The sequence below is a fragment of the Hetaerina americana genome, unplaced genomic scaffold, assembly GCF_022747635.1.
Source record: "Hetaerina americana unplaced genomic scaffold, ioHetAmer1.1.p SCAF_43, whole genome shotgun sequence".
NCBI lineage: Eukaryota > Metazoa > Arthropoda > Insecta > Odonata > Calopterygidae > Hetaerina > Hetaerina americana.
The window spans coordinates 1,455,010-1,474,745 of NW_027287019.1; the positions used below are offsets into that span (position 1 = coordinate 1,455,010).

Consider the following 19,736-nt stretch of genomic DNA (forward strand, 5'->3'; position numbering starts at 1 on the left):
GCAGTTTTATCGAAGCATATAGTACTTCAAGGTGCATGAAAAAGCTGCTTATTTTAGGAGTAAAATATGTCATTCTATAAAGTGTACATCTCCCCTTATGTTTGCATGGAAGTGAATTGTGGGTACGCCTACTTTGGCATACAAAAGTGCTAAATGCAATAGGTTTAGGAACTTGAGATTTGGTGGAAAAATAGGATAAGTAGGGAGAAAAGAAAACTCACAGCAAGAAGCTAGCTTAAAGAACCCTCTCCAGAAAGGCAAAAATAGGCAGATTCCTGCTAATTACAAATTGATTTCTTTGACATTGATATGCTGTAAAATCTTAACACATTCCTTCAACTTATTTCCATTGTAAGCAATATAATGGTCTTTCTCGAGAGCCGGAACGTACTCGAACATAACAAGCATAGAAATAGAAAAACCAAATAATGCAAAACACAACTAGATCATTTTATTCATAATATTCTGAACTCGTGGGAATGGAATACACAAAAATAAACTGCATTATTAGATTTCAAGAAAGCCTTTGACAAGGTACCCCACGAGAAATGAATATACCAATTGAGGTATTAACGATAGAGTTATCAATTGGACTATGCTGAATTATAACACTGGATTAACCGTAAATAAAAAGTATTCGCCGACGGTTTGAGTTCATCCGAGACCGACTTAACTTCAGGGGTGCCACAGAGAAGTGATATAGGACCCCTAATTTTCATGTAACATATATAACGACCGAAGCTCCAACATTAGTAGCAATATTAGATCATTTGCTGACGAAACAAGAGATTTACAGAGAAATAAGGATACCAACAGATTGCAGGCTACTCTCGAAAGATTTAGCCTTTTAAATTAGCTGAAACGCTAATATTTTATTTATTGATCTGGTACAACAATTATGGTATAGTACACGAGTTTTTTTGTATATAAGCTAACATATGTTCAAGTGAATGTGTAAACTATGTAAACTAATAACGGTGCTTGTATACGGCTGATGCCCTGACACCCCATGTATCCTTGTGGCGGCTTGTGGGGAATTGCGTAGATGCAGCCACGACGTTGCCCGTTTTACTCTGTCAAACATTAGGGTCAAAACTTGGGTCTACTTTTCTCAAATTTCTCATACATACAAGATATCAGAGCTAGAGAAGCGTACACATTTGCTGGTGATCTAATATGAACGCTCTTTTGTTTAAACAAAACTATGGGCTCTACTACTTTCATTATTGAACTCAAATTTCCCATATTACTCTGATCCTATTATTATATTCGTAGCTATTACACTATGTTAGATCATCAGTGCGCGGTTTTCTTGTTATTCCCGGATTAATTCTAGAGAAGATAATACAAGCTCGAAGGGATTGAAATTTTCCCATACTGTTTACGCAAAGGAACATACCAGTGTAAAGATTTTGAAGACATTCTCAGTAATGGCTTACAAAATTGAGGTACAGTAACATTTGCTTGAAAAAATATTTCAATCATTACATATTCCAATATATGCATCATATAATTCAAATATATAAATTCAAGAACCATATTACACTTTTTTAATTGGCAATTATATATTTATATTATTTTTAGAGTTTAAATGCTAGCGTGAAATTTTCTGATAGCATCATAGGTTTTAAATACTAAGCAACACTTATAAAAAACCGAATTTATAATGTTTGATACAAATTAAAGTTGCAAATAAGGAAACAGTAATAACGGCGAGATAAGTGTGAGATAGGTACGTTTCACTTCCGTCCCATCTGTATTAGGTCGGTACATTTAATTTTCATGACCCTTGAGCACAAGAATAAATTCCTCTTTTTAATTTCTTTACAAGCTTGAGGCAGTCGTAGAGGTTCCAGACACACACACACACACGCGCACACACATTCTGGCGCAGATATTCAAAAGTAATTTCAAACCCTCTTTCCGTGCTTTTTTTCCCCTTTCCTTCGAAGGGCATTTCGAGAGACCCGGGTGCCATGCGAAAGCCAGGGCGAGGCGCGTGCACGCAGGACTTACCAAAAATGCACACATTGATTAGATAGAGGGTAGAAAATGGTTCACTTTTTTTCCGTCTCTCGCTCCAAACAGGAGCAATGATAAAGTTTCCGCCGAACGAGTAAGCGTTGCCACCTGGAGACGACTCTCAAGTTCCGACAACTTATACCAGGGGGAGTTCGATGAGGCCTCATGACTTAATACGAAAAGTTGCTCCCCTGCCCGTATGACTTTTCTCGTCCTTGAATATAAAAGCTTTCGTCACAAAATAATACGTTTTCCAATTAGATAAACATGCGGAAGGCTTTCTTTACACGCCAAACTTCTTCCTAAGGGATACGTAAATATTAAAGTAAGATGGGTTGATGGAAGGTCGCTCAAAAAATCCGAGAAATGGAACTGAAACTTTTCTTGGGGAAACGTTTCGTCTCACAGCCAAATGGATAGGTTTAATGCAAGATAAACTCTTAAGGACACGGACTATGCCCATCACTCCACCAATCACTGATAATCCGACGTCAGAGGAGGCAAGCGCGAATGTACAATTTTTTAGCATTATTCAAACGGGATTTCATTTAAAAATTGACACGTTTTTTCACGAGCCCGCGCCACCTAACCGAAAATGTTATCCTTAAAAATTCATCAAACGCGATCTTTTGCGTAATTCACAGGATAATTTTCCGTTTTTTCTCTGTATCATTATCCTTATGCTTGCGATCCAAATTCATACCGTCATGTCATGTTTCTATAAAATTTATGGCTATTCTTGCAAAAAGAAAAATTCATGAAAAGAGAGCCGTAAAACGGATATCATAATTCGCAAAATACAATGGAATAAAGTTATATATATATATATATATATATATATATATATATATATATATATATATATATATATATATATATATAATTTATATATATATACATATGGGCTGACAGAATATAACACAAATAGAATAGCAACATTTAAAAGGACACTCACACGGTAAATATATATATATATATATATATATATAAAATTTATATATAATTTATATATAATTAATATATATATATATAATTTATATATATATATATCTACCATAAGCACAGTAATCAACCCGAAGGTCGGTTTGGTAGGTGATGGCAGAGTTCACCCATTAGCCCGACGGCGTGTGAAATTCACACATCGGGTAGGGGGGGCCAGTTCCTTTCCCTGGGCCGGTTATATATATATATATATATATAGGGAGAATATCACTCGCAAGCTTTTCTCAAGATTCGGAGACAAAAGGATCAGAGATTGCATTTGAGAGGATATGGGCATTACTCGAGAACAGCTAACATCCGAATGCGGTGTCTGCGACGGATTCTCCTGCGAGCAGGCATATCAGCCGCTCCGAGGAAGTGCCTTTGTTTAAAATGGCGGAGGAGGAGCACTACCCTCTCCCCTCCCCCCACCGTTCGTCGTTCCACCTGCCTCCTTTAACCTTTTATCGACACCCAGCTCTCTCCTTACAGATTACCATTACTCCTCGTTTGCCGTTCCCCCCGCCGACCGCTTCCCACACCCTCGACAAAAGGCTCCGGAAAAAGCTTTATCCGCGGGGAAGGGGGGAAGGGGGTAGGCGGAAATCCCTGACAGAACGAAGTGGAATGTTCCAGGGCCTCACCCCACCATTCCTCGATCCCCTCCGCCGACCCTGCATTTCCTCCCGTCTTTCTTCCCACTGCCGTGAGGTCCTCGGGGAGTGTTTTGCTACTCTCATGGGGGACACTAGCTGACCCCTCACCCTTCCCTTAAAGAGCTGCCATTCGCAAGTGGAATGAATGGGAGTCTAGCATTGCAATTTTATGGTGAGCAATTTTAAATATGTCCAGATTTTCTTCGTGGAATATCTTTCTTTGTTCACTTATTTGGCAAAGAAAGAATATACACGACAGAAATCTGGGTATATTTAACAACAGACAACTTCAAAAAAGGCAAAAGAGCATAAAATTAGAGCCTTAAAGATAAAATTTCTCGAACTGCGTAAGAAATTTACTACACGGAAAGAACTGAATGTAGAACATTTGGAAATAATAGAACAAATATATAAGAACTGGGAAAAACACCCTAAAGGGTCTCAAGACACACGTAACTAAAGCAAATGCCCTGCATTCTTGGCAGCCAAAAGGACGAAATAGAAGTGTTGGAGAGCCAATCCATTGCTGGTGAAACGGAATAGGTCCCAAAAAGTAAACTCTGAAAAGATGCGGCAAAGTTTTTATTTCTGCGACTCTCACATGAACTTTGAAGAACGATGTTTATATCTATTATTATAATTTTACTCTCTAGTCAGCAAAGTACAGTGTCAACTTCGTACCTCGGCCCTCACACTGGCAGCCTGAGGAAGGAACGGTACCCTGAATGCAACGTAATTTTGGGAGCGTTAGCCTGATATCGCGTATTAACTTCATCAGATCAATTTTTGAGTCATTTGTCAGTCACATATCCAAAATACCGCCCTTAACTATTCATGGGATTAATTCTGATTATTAATTTTAGTGTACTGTAACACTCCTAAGCCTAATAATACACTAATGACCTTAAAATCTCACATTGAAATAAATCTTTTTTGACTCCACGTAACGTCTACGTCTCCTCATTCCACCCAATATGTCTAATCCTTTCCTACTCTTGTCTCATAAAATATTCTCTCCGTCATCATCTATAACATTAAATCGTTGCTCTATGATATCCACTATTTAGACTTTGATCGCCTTGGAATTTCTCTTTTCTTTTTTCTCTTTCTTTCTCCTCCATCTCGCATTTCTATCCTTGATTCTACATGTCTCCTTTTGCCTGCATAGTCAAGTTTCTAAGCCATTAAAACTATGCTCCACATTATATTCTTCACTGATCCTTTTTTTCTGCTTTACATATTGTCTCTATTTTCACGTCCCCCTCTTTGTAAATGGATCCGATTATTTTCCTGATGTGTGCTCCCCATGAAAGACGTGGTTTTTGAACTACCCCAAAATATTTAACTTGATCGGCCACAGTTAGCCCTGAACCCTCTACTTCATAATTTGTACCCTGTTTCCCACTTATTACTACACTTTTGCTGTGGTTTGCTACATTATTTTCCATACATCTCTTATGAATTCCTTCGCTTACGCGCTAAACGCAACGGTTTGTGTAAAACAGCCCGGTCGTATCCTTCTTCTTGTCCTTGTTCATCCTTATTCTCCATCTCTTCAACAAAGACTGACACTAGTGCATTCTAAGGTAAGTATTGTACTCGGACTCGAGAGTAACAATTGAACTACCGATATTAAATTTAATGAAACGGAAATGTGCGTGAGTAAATATGAAGTCTACAGAAATTATGCGCACTGTACAGAATTAGTCTAATTCAATAACTTTTGTATGTTTACACCGGAAAGTATAAATCTGTAAAATGATAAATATCAATTCTATAAAAAAGTTTGTAAATGGTTTAATTTGGACCGACGTGAGATCCTTACAGATCCTATTATTGCACAAGAAATGTGAAATCATCTGCGTAGGACATTTGTATTTCTGGAAAAGGTGATATTTCAACAGCAGATCTTCCACATTCATTCGTTCTTGACAATTGACGAACGGGGCGTGGTCATTCGATATTTCGTCAACATTTCAATAAATGTAGTATTCTTATCCCTCGAATTCTGGTCAACGTTGATTCAAATGAGCGTCCGTTGCCGACACATCTCTCCCGAGATTTTCTCAGTCACGTCAGTCCTTTACACTCTCGAAAAAATAATCCACGACTATTACTGGATCGAAAATTTTACCTCATCCCCTCGAACAAAGATGGAGCCAAGTATTCTTCGATATTATTCAATTCTATGTCATGGATGGGCCGACGGGCCGATATGCAGCCCATAATATATCAGAATAAACAAATAATTTACGAGAATGGAAATTTTAAGAATATATCTTTCTGGATTTAAAAATCCACCAAACAAACTGGTCAATTTAGGACTTTTTCCCTTACGATATGATTAACGATCTCTCCCCATGAGGGTAACTGTACCACACTTGAACCAATGTACGAGGGTCATCCGGAAAGTAGTACCCGTTCGTGAAATAAAGACACAAAAGTAAATATTAACAAACATAAAAAATTTTATTTGAAAGAGGATACTTTAAACTACTTCTCAACATAATCTCCAAGCAAATTAAGGCATTTGTCATAACGTGTGACAAGTTTCTGTATTCCTGCTGCATAGTCCTTCGCCGCCAGCTCATTGAGATACGCGAGGGACCCATCTTGCACAAATTTTTGCATAATGCAGATGGTGTTTAACAATTTCATGAACAATTGTTCGAGAAACATTGGGAAAATGCTCACAGATGTCATCAATTGTGACGCGCCGATCGTTCCTCACGAATTCGTCAACTGAGCTCACCAGTTGGTCTGTAATGACAGACGGTCTACCCGAACGCTCATCGTCGTGTGTGTTCCCCCTCCCCATGTTGAAGTTGCGACACCACCGCCGAACAGACGACTCGTCCATTACATTGTCTCCATACACCTCCTTTAATTGGCGATGAATATCACATGGGCGAACGTTTCTTGCATTGAGGAATTTAATCACTGCCCTCACTTCACAACTGGCGGCGTTCTCAATTTTTTTAAACATTGTAAACAATCACAGAAACAACACAGGCAATGCTAGCGTCACGCAACTTGGCTCAGAGAAGGCAGACAAGCCACTGAAGCTATCTGACCTCGTCCAGCGGCTACTCGCGTCGTCAGCACTTCATGCGGCACGAACGGGTACTACTTTCCGGATGACCCTCGTATTTTTTTCCTATGCACACTGTACTACTTTTCGTTATGTAGTAGTGCTGCCTTTGTCCCGCCTCACAAAACTAGATCACGTTCTACTATATCTAACCTCCAGACGCCACATAAACGTATTCTCACCTATCACATAATACCGCAAGATTATCATTTCAGTTCTTTCATATCGATGAGCACAGGTGGAGAACGCGGCGGCGTCTATGTAACGCAATACTTAGACCTTCCTACATCTATAAACTTGCACAACGGTTCACACGACAAGATTTATGAATTAATCCATTTAAATATTCCCAAAAAAACTCCACCTCTAAATTTTATTTATCATTCATATGCCAATATCACCACCAGTAACATGTAATCTCTTCACGTTTTACTATACAATAAAGCGATAGCGTTTAACATCCAAATGGATTCAACTCAATTTTAGGGCTTCTATCTTGTTCATGTTAAATTTAAACTGTCACAACAATCACTTCTACAACTTCTGCCACATTTAATGGTCAATCATATTCTAGACTCGGGAAATAAATGAAATATCATATGAATATAGTAATTATGGCCAAAAAAGATCAGAGAGTAAAAATTCATTCAAATTCCGAAAATTATACAAGTATAATTCCGGAATATACTGAAATGAAATAAATGAGGTTCTAACGAAATTTAATGCTTTCAATGAACTTTTTTATATTGAGTAGAAATATTGTAGTTCTTAAACCTAGAGTAATTAAAAAACCTTATTAAATTTCCTAGTTACTTGCTGTCCAGTTAATGGAATCTTCCCTTATGTATTGGTCGAGTAGGGCTTTATCAATATCATTTTTTGGTACCAAATCCCAGTATTCTATTTAAATACTTAAATAACAAATTTTTAAACTTTTCGGCCCAGCAAAATACTTGAAATAATCTTCAATCGAATCTTCCCGATCCAGGTTTAGCACATAATATTGATTGTAAATAATGGGATATTATTATAGTAGTGATTATTTTCGATTTCCCAACAGGGATCGTTAAATTTAAAGAGGAAAACGTTTTTGAGGCTATTAAATGCAAAGTTTTGGACGAGATCGACAATTTCAAAATTAAAGTCAATTGATAACGTTCGGCTGTACCAACCCGAAGCAACGTATAGGCTCCATTCACGATTTTTTAGAAATGATATTGGCGGGTATGAGACCAAAGGCTCTTTATATCATGTAATAACAATGAAGGGACTACGAAAATATCTTGTAAAAGAAGAGCATTTTATGTATCCAATCAAATCATAAATTAGCCAATTTTTAGCGAATAAAGAGAAACGTGAGGCTTTTCAAGTAAAATATAGTAGGCAGCTTCTAGCCAATAGCCTCCTGGTGAAACAAAGAGCGGTTGTAAGTCTCTGAACTCTAAACAATCGATCGAGGGCCTGGGTCGCGGAAAAGATCTTAAAGCCACCATCACACCCCCACAATTGTGCGCAATGGGGCCAAATCCCAGCTTGCCCAGCCAAAAAACGCACCAAGAATCCCGTGAAATACGTATTAGTCGGAATGTGCATCTCTCACTTTTCTGATAGCAAAAACTCTCGGGAAATGCATCACAGGCTGGATCCCACTTTGTTCACAAGGTTAAGAGGGATAAGGAAACTGATTGCATTAATCATTGTGTTAGATGGGGAAGCGTTCGGAAACGCGCCTCTATTAACCCCATTTCCTTAAACCATCCAAGTATTCAGAGAAATGCATTTTTTATGCTTCCTTCTTTGTCATTGCGATGGCTAAAATCTCCCTCCTGTTGTATTTTAATTCAAAAAAATATCTCTGTGAGAAATAGCCGTAGTAGCAACTAAGGATTTGGAGTTCAGATCCACGATGAATTAGACCCGTTCACATAACATAACAAAAGAGCAGAAACTAAATCAAAAAAATTTGGCTTTTCCCTAACCGCGAGTTTCCAGCACTGATGCACTTAGTCATGGTATTTCGATCCTTTATTTTATTATCGCCTAGAGAGCGATTCCGGTGAAGTAAACACCGTCTCCCGATTAGAATGTTAATTTGCGAGCTCCTCCGTGTTACGGTATTGCATACCCGAGAATCGTCTCAACAATTTTTACCTTCCCCAACAGTCTTAATCATTCCCAAAAGCTTATCCCTGGCAGCGTAATAGTCCTCCAGTGGTCGTCTATAGTAACTTCTGCCACCACGAGGCTCACGGCAGAGGTGGGATCGTAACAGTTTGAAGCTCACGGCGTATACTCCCCTTCGGAGTAATCAGTTACGGGCAGCGGATCCCAGTAGCAGTAATTTTGCCGGTAAAATTTCTAAAACAGGAAAGTAGAGTCTAAATTATCATCAAGAAAAGTTGGATGAATCCCGTCTATTCCACGTAAGAAATTGTCTTCCACAGCTTAGAGCAGTGGAAGACGATTTCAAAGCTAAATTCAGCACCTGAGACCCGATTCACTTAACTACCAGTAGCTTCACGTGGAATTCATAAATTGTTATCCCCAACGCACAACTGGTCAATGGCAAGGGCCTTATCGTTCTGAGTAGTGATAACATTGATGAATACCTAGAACGTAATGCATTTGAATTCTCCGATTGAAAAAGCGATGGTTATAGTTGATTAATACATTAGTGCATAAATCGTACTTTTTCCGGTTTACGTAACGCTCTAGCGAGAGTCGTGTCATTTCAACAACACTCATACCATTCACCTTATCAAGGAACTCTAATTAGTGAAGAAATGCAAACTGGGAATAATGCAGTGAGTAGAATTTTTGATGGTTCACATAGAAGATGGATGATTATGACTTAGGGGAATACTTCCAAAACTATTTACTCTTATCGACAATTGTTGTGTCATAATTTCTCGGAGTTACAGCCGACTAACCATATTAGCAATGTTCAAGAGCATTCTACAAAATCAAGAAAGTTCCAAATAAGTCACTTACTAAACAGTTGCCCATGTGCAGCTTTCTATGACAACGTATCGGATTAGGACATATTAAATTAAGTAATCATATTTGAGCTAGATTTACAGACATGTCGCATGCAACGAGTAAATAGCTGCATCATCATGGATTATCTATATATAGGGAAAAGGGAATACATAAAATTCAAACGTAAGAGAGGTGGAGAAGGTTGAATCGAGCAGATCACATGTGCAAAAATATTTATACATAAACCCCCCGCATTATTCAGCGTGAATTACGTTTCCTCGACAACTCAAGGGGTATATATACATATATGTATATTAATATGTATACATATATATATATATATATGTTATTTTCTTACTCAGTTGCCAAATTTCTCCCTTTCATTGCATATGTAATTATCATAGGAAGTGTGCGGATCTCTAAACGCGATATTATAATACGGTAGACTTCAAAGCACCTTCCCACCAAGTAAACAACTTTTATCCTTCATAATTTTTTTCATTGGCTCCCTGTTATAGCTCCATTCTCTGCCTTCTACATCTACATAATTCCCCATAAGCCGCCGCAAGGGCGTGTGGCGGGGGGCCTTCTACTGCAAATGCAACTGGTATCACCTCCCACTCCATTGTTACACAGCACACCCTTCACCCAATTATACCGACATATTTGAATACTCCTGATAACTTGAAATGTATTTGCTCCCGAGTGAAATACTTTAATTGTATCCTATACCGTACGCTTTATTTCCGAATCGCTCACCACAACATACACATCTCAAAACACTCATGCTTTTTCAAAATAACCAACATGCTAAACCTTAATACGTCCAAAACGTTTGGCCTATTCCCAATATACCCGTTTATTTTTTTTCATTCTGGTATCATTTCCCTTGGTTTTGAATAATTAAATCTTCATTGAAATGCATTACCTTACCTCTGCACTACCAAGCCCATAATGTCATCCGGAACATGAGACCAGAGAACAAGATGTTTTCCAACCTCTCACTAATTTCTACTCTACTAATTGGGCTCTTAAATTATTCATTTAATTTTTTTCATAATCTCCTTACTTTTGATTCCTCATACCCATCAACTGCGGTATATTCTGGGAGAAATAATGAGCTTTACTGTCATCAGTGCATTAGCCATTTAATTGATAAAGAGGGCATTGAATATGGCCTGAGATTAAATAATAAAAGCATAACGTGATGTGTTTCTCAAAACGGAGAAAAGATTAACAAAGTTACCGTCACAAACACGGACATCCAAATGAGCACCAGAAAATGTTCGCGAGTAATATTTTACCCCAAAATCCTCACATCGGGCCGAACATAAGAAAAACGCTCAAAGAGCAATTCGCTCTCCTTTAATGTTTCTAAATACATCAAATAAAGAGCAAAACAAACGCCGTTTTTCGTCATTCTGATCATAGGTATAGTTTGCAGTGAGTGTTTTAGGTAAACTCAAATATATACATTATATATATATATATATATATATATATATATATATATATATATATATATATAAATTATATATATATATATATGTATACATATATATGTATACATATATATGTATATATATATATATATATATATATATATATATATACGTATATATATATATATATATATCTTCCGATGAAGACGGAGCAGAATTCCGTCGAAATGATCAAAAAATAACGTGTGAGTGATCTTTTTATGTGTTTCTATATTGTTTGCTGCTGTCCAATTTATTATGCATATATATATAATATATATATATACTATATATATACACATATATATACACGCACACATATACACACGTATATTATATATATATATATATATATATATATATATATATATATATATATATATATATATGTATGTATGTGTGTGTGTGTGAATGTACATAATTATATACATATACACAAGTATATATATGCATATATACATAAATGATGTGTGAATTTTCACACGCCGTACAGGGCTTAGTACTGGGTGATCTCTACCATCACCTACTAAACCGACCTTCGGGTTGATTACCGTGTTTATGGTTTTTTTATATATATTCGTAAATATGAGGGGCTGTAAAATGAAAACCTAACGGACGAACACACCGGATCAGCCCGCGCACCAACAAGGACATAACCCGACAACTGTGTGCGCCTGTGAGTTATTACCATACAGTTCTACCTCAGCTATTGCAGTATCGATACGTCATAACAGTGTTGCCACCACTCGCGCGGTTTAAATGTTATGATGGGCGTTCGTTTTTCATTTGCCTGCCCCATAGACATCGTTTACATATAAATATACTTATTAGAATTATAGGTCTATTTATCTACGCGGGCTTTTTCTTCGTTTGCTACGGTGTCGTCTGTGAGTCCATGCTTCACAATTGTTCAGGACAAATTTGATTTGACTGAGGACAACTTTGTATCCATATTTCCTGGCTTTTCTGGATGAGTCCCAACAATCCTTTCTCCTCCCCCTGCATATCTTGAACTTCCTCATTTGTTTTCCTTTCTTTCCATTTCACCTTCTCCATCCTTCTCCACAACCAAATTTCAAAATCCTCAAAACTACGCCTCTCATCCTTCTTCAATGACACTATTTCCGCGCCGAACAACACAACCAGAAATTTTATACAAATTTATCCAAACTAACAGTTAATAAAGCACCAATTTAATTTATCATAGTCTGTGTGTAATCACGTATGACGCACACCTTAGCGTCGTTGGCGGGCAGTAACAATGTCGAAAGAGGCTGAGGGCGGCCTGGGAGCCTGGTCAGTCAGCTGGCTGACCAGGAACCAAACCTATACCCTCAGTCAGTAGTTAAGACGTCTGTCCATAAAACGAAAATATTGCTCCCCGGAATGTATAAATTATTTTTAAAGTAAATATTGCATATGAGCTTTGAAAACACAAAATTTCATCTAGAAATTTTCACTCCAGAACATCGAATCATAGCCACCAGCATAAAAAATTTAATAATTGACGGATTGATGAATGCTTAATGGGTTGTTGATTTAAATACATTATGAGAAATTTAAAACAAAAATAATTGCAGAAACTCCATATTGTTTTGTAATAAATGAAGAAAAACACCCGAGATGCATTTTACACCGATGGTTATCATATCGTTAGCTCTTTATCATAGGTATGGAAACTCTTGGAACCATCCTGACAATCATAATCCTAACTTGTTTTTATGTATCTCCTTTTATTTTTAATAATTAAAAAAATTATTTGAAGAATAGGCAACAGAAATTTTAATTTCTAAGTTAAGTTACATGACCCTACGAATGAACTACAACCTTGACGCGGAGGAAGGACTTGTGCGTTGCAATGACCCCTAGGGGTAAAAGCTCTAATTTGGATACCATATTGCATGTACCTCTGCTAAACATGATACACATTACTTTATTTATTAAAAAAAACTATATTGCTGCTAAAATTTATGAAAAATTTAAATTCTGAGGTTGCATGCTTGGTGTGTAACCAGCTCCTGACACACACACACACACACACAAACATATATATAAATATAAATATAAATATATATATATATATATATACTAAAGACGACGGCCGAGCCGTCGAAACGTCAAATAACATATTAACATATTGTGAGTGTCCTTTCTTTGTGTCTCTATAGTCTAAAAATCTACATCTGTGTTTTTATAAATATATATATACACACATATACACATATATATACACACATATAAATATGCATAAGAAATGCCTCGGAAGAACAAAAACAAGTTCCCTTATACTATGTAACACACTGAAAACTCAGCGTGACTATGTTAGCGTCAATCGAGCGATTCTTACATGCGAGGTACAAAACTGCCTAAGGAGATTGAACAACACAGACAAAATTAAAAAGACATACCGATCTATAGAATTAACTGAAAACTCACCTGACAAATGAATACACTGATGACATGAATGCATGCATGAATCTCTCATTTCAGTTTATTTTCCTGTTTGTTCTCCTGAGAACCCGGCCACAATCGGTTGCCAGGATATTGTGTGCACGTTCATTTAGGTGATTTATCTCCATGACAAACCTCTTCCCTTAACACAGGAGGTCGTTCCAAAACGACCACAATCCTTTGGCCGACTGACTAGCTAAATTATGAGCATCCGCTAATCTTATTGAATTAATCAACTCCCAGACTACTTTATTTTCTATCCCTCGGCAAATTCTTGTTTCTCTCTCCATTTCCTCAGCGTATAAGTCGGAATTCATACGTGACAACGCCCTTCAGCCCGGCCGATGATTATTCATCCCGATTGTCCGTCCTCTTTCCTTATTGATAGTTTTGCAGTTTGAAAGATACAAAGACTCAAAATAAGATGCCTATTCCTTTAGTTTCATATCATTTATAATAATGTTTTCATTCCTCGATCATTTCCTCACAGCTTACTCATCTTCATAGGTAATATGACCACCTTAGAATTCCTTTGCTGTACAAACCGAAAGGTAGCTGACATTTCTTAATACGATTTTAATGAAAAGCGGATTTATATGCATGGCGTTTAATTCTTCGCATTCGGCGAATTTACGTTATCCTAGTGTTAATTATTACTACAGACAACAAATTCTTTCGATCCAACAAGCATATGACAAAATATTTCCCTTCCTGCTCCTCCTTTCATAGCATTTCAACAATTTCCTGGAGTTACATATTATAACGAACTTGTTTACCTTCATTTGTTTTAGTAGAGTCTCCAGCTCATTTCTAACTAGTATTCTGGACCCAAGCTAATTTAATCCATGTCGCAATGTTTATTCCTTCTCTCATGGATTACAGCGTTGACCTGCTGGTGGGACTAGAGTATTTGAATGGCTCCTAAGACTAGCGGGAACCTTGATTATTGCTCTTGAGAGGGTCACCCATGCCGGGAAAAACAGGAAGATCTTGGAAAAGGTAGTTAACATAGCGTCTTCCTCTCATAGAGGCGCCTGGAAATTCTTCCTGTCCGGTGAGGCTGTCATTTAGGTAATGTCTATGTCGTGCCCTCCAGCCATGGAATAGCAAGAGAGACTAAGACTTCCAGGAAAACCCAGGACAATCGAGTACACTCCCGATCCTTGGGAATTCCTTAGAAGTAACTATATCACCAGAATAGAATAGTAAACATGTGCTTAAGCATAGACAAAAGTATTTTTAAGATGGATACTTACATCTTATTATATTTTTTGGATATTTTTATAGCGCAAATTTCTGTATCGCAAAAAAACAAAGCTAATCGCTTTGGCTAAAGGCATGAATCGTGAATGAAAAAAAATTTATTTCGAGGAAATAATTATATCGGAACAAAATAGTTAATATTTAATTGAGATTTGAAGTATTTTCTACGGCAAACTCACGTAAAATGTTAAAGAGGCATTAAATGACCTAATCATTGTACAAATTATACGATAATATGACTGAATTATGAATAATTAAAACTTTTAATAATTAAAATCGAGTAACATTAAATTTTTCTTGTTCCTTGACTTTGTTACATTTTGGAAACGTAGTTAATTATTATTTCTAAAGTAGTGTGCGATGTGTAACTGTGGAACTTCCACATAATAATATTAAATTTCGTCAACTTTGCAGTATTTGTAGAATCTTGGGTACTTTGAAATGGTCCAATCAGTATAATATAGTATAATAAAAACTGACATCCTATGAGATTATTGAACTTTAGAATCATACGAATTTTATTTGTAGATGAAAAACTTGCTGTTAGTCAAATAACTATTTTAAATATTACAAACTTTTGGGCATTGGAAGTTTGTCAGTCTCGCCCATTTAATAAAAAAAGTCTTATTTCATTCGACCTTAAACCTCTCAATCCTAAAAAAAATTACCTCATGAAACCTTTACAACACAGAGAGAGAGGCTTTTTCGGTTCGATGGAAATGGAATGGCTTCATAAATTTTCAAGCGGGCGGTGTTTAATTAATACACTTATCACGTAAATGAAATAAACCCTATGTCCTACTGCTCGAGTAATTCATTCGAGACTCATTTTTCCGTCCGCAGCTACACTCTTCCATCGATAGCACTCATAACTGTAAAAATTACACCGCGGATATATATTCTTCCTAGATTTAGGGAGGAAAAATCCCTCATAAAATTGCCCTGAGAATGCCTCTCCGAGAGGCCAAGGTATTTTACTCCTTTTCCCTGCAACTAACCGTAAAATTGGATTTTGATACTCGATTTGCGATTAATCCACAATATCCGTTTGACAGATTACCACGCCATACATCAACTCAAACTTTTCCTGCGGACATAACCTAGATTAGTCTTGAGAATGAATTCGACTTGAAATAGACCTGCAACAGTCAGCAGCATATTTAATTAAATCATTTAACATACCAAAATTTCTAATAATAGAGACTCAATGCATATAAACTCGCGGCCCTTGACCAATTACTTGTATTTTCAAGCGAAACGTTCTCCACAGTACATTGCCCTCATCATTTCATATTACTTTTTAAGCGTTATTATTATTAGAATGAAAACTATATAATAATAATAAAACACTCCTTCCACAAATGAATAGGAAAACTATATATGATAAAAGAAAACTTGAGGAAATGAGGGATAGTTTCCCAACAAAACGAGGGTCTATGCATTGGAGGATCTCTGAGTGAGCGTTTGACTAAGAGTCTCCCTCCTTGAGTGTGAGAACTACTACTTTATCTACCCTTGCTGGACATAATACTTTGCACTGGAATACCTGCACACACAATTCGTATACCTAAAAACCTCCATGCTATATAAAAATATTTACTTTCATGGGAATTTCATCATTCCGTTAGTTTTAAGAATAGTTTGCTTCAATAGGAGACACAGTAGTCCATAGGTAGAACATTGGACTACTGGCCTGCGGGCCAAAGTTAGATTCCCAGGCATGCTTATCTCAGTACCCTCAGCTACACCCGATAGTGTGATTTTCGGGTGTCAGAACTTCCTGGGAAACCATAGCCGACAAAGGCAAAGGAACTAGCAGCCCTACTCTGATGTGTGAATTCCACACCTGATTAGGCTTAGAGTTAGGTCAACTACTGACACCAACGGTTGGGGAGGCGACCGACAGCTGAGGTCATTTGCGGTTGACACCAGACGTTTTTTGCTAAGCTTTCCACCATTGTTGTTAAACACCATTAGGGATGAATAGGAAAGGATGAAGGGTAGAGAGAAACCCGGCGTCGGGATTAGTCTACTCTTAACGAAAGCTCAAAGACTTCCCTCTACAAAGCACCTCAAGGATGGAAAACACTGAGAATCATAAGTCACCGCCGGGATTCGAACCCAGGTCCCCTGGGTGAGAACCCAGTACGTTACCCACAGCACCATCCCGATCATCACCCACTAAACCAACCTTCATGTTACTAATTGTGTTTATGGTTTTTTTAAGCTTCATTTAGTTAGCTATCCAAGGGCTTACAATAAAGGCAGAGGCATTCGAAAATAATTGTGACGGATATGGGAAGAGAATAATATTAGCAATGCAAAGGTTATACGGTTTTCGAGAAACAGGAGAGCTATCTGTTTAAATAGGAGTTAATTAACTGATGTAAGTGGATCTATTTACTGATCCCGGAAATATTTTTGATCAAAATGGTCAAAGTAAAAGAGACAGAAGAAGAAAAATTTCGTTAGAATGCAGGGCATTTTGAAGAATTAAATTGAGGAGAAAAAGCAGGAAGCCGAGGAAGGGTTAGAGAAAGGATATTGTGATAGCGGCCTGGTAAACCAGATTCTTAGTTTCACTCAACAAAAAAAAATAATATTTTTAAATCAAGATTTCAAGTATTCCAGCTTAAGAAGTCAACTAACAATATTTTATCCATCCATATGTCCATGCTTTAAACTTTTCAGCTCAAATTTTAATGCTTATCCCCGATCAAAATCCCAGATAAATATAATCTATTAATAAAATTTAAGAACTATATTAGTTAATATATAAAAACTTTAAACCAGACCATATCTATATATATATATATCTATATATATATATCTATATATATATATATCTATATATATATATATATATCTATATATATATATATATATATATATATATATATATATATATATATATATATATAATGTTTATTCCTCAAACTTATATTGAATAAATGAATCGTTAACTTTCCTTATAATTCCTCTAAATGTTGTTTTTACGGTTTCAAATTATATGTTTTGAATCAAATGGTGAATAAAAGTGCATTAAATAGGCAAAATACGTAAATAGTACCTGGGAATAACATGTGAGGAAATATACATAGATTGCGTCAAGGGATATTTTATCCAATTTCAAAGCAAAAAATAAACCATTTTAAAGTCACTCATTCCCACTGGATAGTGAAAAACGGCTTGAAAAAGATATAACTATGGCTTCCCGACATAAGAACGACACAAATCATAAATTATCATTCCATCTCAAGCACCCGAAAAAAATCGTAAAAATCTCATATTTTAGGGCTTGTTCGTAGGAATTCAGAGCATACTATTACCTAAAGAATACCATTTTTTAAATCATTTTTGCACACTGTTGAATTCCATATTTCATCAGAGAGACGAATAATATAAGGAAAGCTAACCGAAAATTACGAGTCCAACGCAAATGTGTCCTTTCGTCCCGGACAAACATACGACCCAATTTAGGACCGCAGAAGCGATAATGCGTATGAATAGTCTTGCTTCAGCTGTGGCTTCATTGCGGGACCCAAAGGGTAGTAAATTTGTCGAGCTGATATTTATGCCTTCACGACAGGTTTTAGGACCCCGTTTTTAGAGGTTTCTGGGATTGCTTAGGGACACGTTCCCTGTTGAACAAAAAAACAGGGGCCTGCAAGCGTGTGCCCCCTATTCAACGTCTGTCTGCGCCACCGTTGACGTAATAGTGCCAACATCCGTGGCAACAATCCATCGGGATCGCCAAAAGATGAGAGCGAGGAGGGGAAGGGGGGGGCAAGGGGCCGGAAATGAAAGAGGACACGCCAAGCAGGAGCGGTGGGGGAAAGTAATGGGCGGTGTGTTAATCGCCGAAATACCGCATTTGTCACTGGAATGAAGAAAAAGGAAGTACTCGGAACCGATGGTGATTACTGCAGAGAGAAAAATGAAAATCCGCGATTCTTGCAAACGTGAATTGGACGGTATGGCACATTTACAAGTCAAATCTCATTACAGTTCCATTATGATGCAAATCTTGAAATATGGCAAATATTTCCGAAACTGACCGATGACCTATGGGTCAAGTGTAGCGGCTTTCAAATAGTTTTTTTGCGAGCGAGGAATGGTGCAAAGGCACCCATTTTCCACTCTTGAATTACATACCATGAATTTATTACTCTCGCCTGCTTAATTTTAAAATGTCACTCTGCACTGAACGACCAACACACTTTCATTCAAATTGACAATAGTGAGGCGACATTTACTTTTTTAATACTCAAATGTTGCAGACATTTATTTATTTTCTCATTAAAGGTTTAATTAGCCATTTTCGCTGCTTTACGAAAACGAAACATTTATAACTCTTATGTTCCCAATTAAATGAAAAGGCATGTAATGCAATAAAGTGACAATTACTTTATTAATTAAGTACGGTCGAACAAGAATATATGCTGAAGAAAAAATTAAAATTTTAGCACAGTGTAATACTACACTGAGATCGACACTCAAAAATTTGCATGACATATTGTATGCTCTCCATTTATCACACAATTTCACTGACAAATAAGGCACTTTATAGACCCCGGAAAATATCAAACGGGAGGCTTTTATGATCACTCTAGATAAGAATATTATGGCAAGTTTAAGTACCATTCCTAATGAAATTATAGTTAACTTGAAAACCATGGTGCCCGGAATATCGTTGAGTCTCTCAATATTTTTGGTCGACCTTTTTCACTGCTTTCAAATGATATTTACCCTCAAGGAGATCTTCAAACACTGGGTCATGAGCAGGATTAAAATCTCTCATCAAAACAATAG

At 36.9% G+C, this 19,736-nt stretch overlaps 1 protein-coding gene across 1 annotated transcript in view; it reads left to right on the forward strand.

The window, feature by feature from the left end:
- Window positions 1-19,736, forward strand: part of LOC139692879 (lachesin-like) — a 266,955-nt gene that overhangs the window by 10,886 nt on the left and 236,333 nt on the right. The window lies entirely within an intron of this gene.